This window comes from Pygoscelis adeliae, unplaced genomic scaffold (assembly GCF_000699105.1).
Source record: "Pygoscelis adeliae isolate BGI_AS28 unplaced genomic scaffold, ASM69910v1 Scaffold672, whole genome shotgun sequence".
Classification (NCBI taxonomy): domain Eukaryota; kingdom Metazoa; phylum Chordata; class Aves; order Sphenisciformes; family Spheniscidae; genus Pygoscelis; species Pygoscelis adeliae.
The window spans coordinates 29,192-30,607 of NW_008824194.1; positions in this window are offsets into that span (position 1 = coordinate 29,192).

Genomic DNA, 1,416 nt, shown 5'->3' on the forward strand with positions numbered 1-1,416 from the left:
GTGGCACCCTGCAGCCCCACGTCTGGTGCTGGCAGCCATGGCGGGCAACTCACGGCCATGGGTGGCCACGGTGGCAACCTGCAACCACACGTCTGGTGCTGACAGGCAACGCATGTCCAGCTCTAGAAGACATACGTTGAGGTCTGGAGGACATGCACGTCCAGATCTGGAGGACACATGTGCAGGTTGCAGAACATGTGTCCACGTCTGGAGTGCACATGCGTCCAGGTCTGTAGGACACGTATGTCCAGGTCTGGTGAACACAGCTGGCAACCCACGGCCACACGTGTCCGGGTCTAGAGAACACATGTCCGGGTCTAGAGGCCACGTATGTCCACAGCAAGAAGACACACATGTCCAAGCCTGGAGGACACACGTGTGCAGCCTGGGAAGCCACGGATGATGACCCCCCACCCCCTATGTCCAGCCTGGTAGCCACGGCTGGCATGTCACCACCACACGTGTCCATCTCTGGAGGCCACGGCCAGCGGCCCATGGTCCCACACGTCGCACCCGGGGTTATTGCGGGCTGTGTAAACCAGGAGTAAAGCAGGGAGCTGGCTCCTCCGGGGAGCGCGTGGGCGCCCTAATTGGCGCCAATTAAGAGCTCACTAACGAGGCGGCCGCTAACGAGGCCCCCCACCGAGAGAACCAGTCGGGCCAAGCCCGCGGCGTGCAGCTCCGCCCGAGAAGCCACACCGCCCTGTTTACACCACTTACACCCAGCGGGACCGCTTGGGATTTACACGGGGTGTGTGTGGGGGGGGGGGGGGAGACCAGAAACACACACATCTGTTTACTAAGTATAGATAATAACATTTCCTCTTTCTCACTAAAATGTTTGTTTTAAATGCAAAGCAACTTTTCCCCCAGTGTAGTCACCTCATTTAAGTTTGTGTTGTTTAACTACTAAAGACAGCTTAAAGCCCAAAACAGAACCAAACTCTAGATTACTTCCCAGCAGCTCAGTGCTGGTAGGTTCACCTCTATTAGGTTTTCTTCAAGACAATACACGCCGTAACAGGTCAGTTGTTTTAAAGCAGTTTCCAGGACCACTTAAAATCTGATCAACTATGTGTTTTGCAAACAACATTTTGTTAAATGTTTTACCTTCACTCAGGCTTTTAAGAAATGTTTTAGAGTTAGTTTCAGGTTTCTCTAAAAGGAATCTATTTCTAACAAGTATTAGTACTGTATGCTTGTATGGCGAGCAGTAGATGTTCTAGATAAGCATTTCTAGAAACTTATTTTGAAGTCACATGACCAGTAGTATAGTTTCTACATGTCATCTATCAAACAAGGAACACTACCATAGGATTGGAGACTATCAATTCAAAATTTAAGATAGGTGGAATAACAAGGGGAGATTCTGACAACCTCACAGTCATCTAAACACTATGCAGACCAACAGAATAC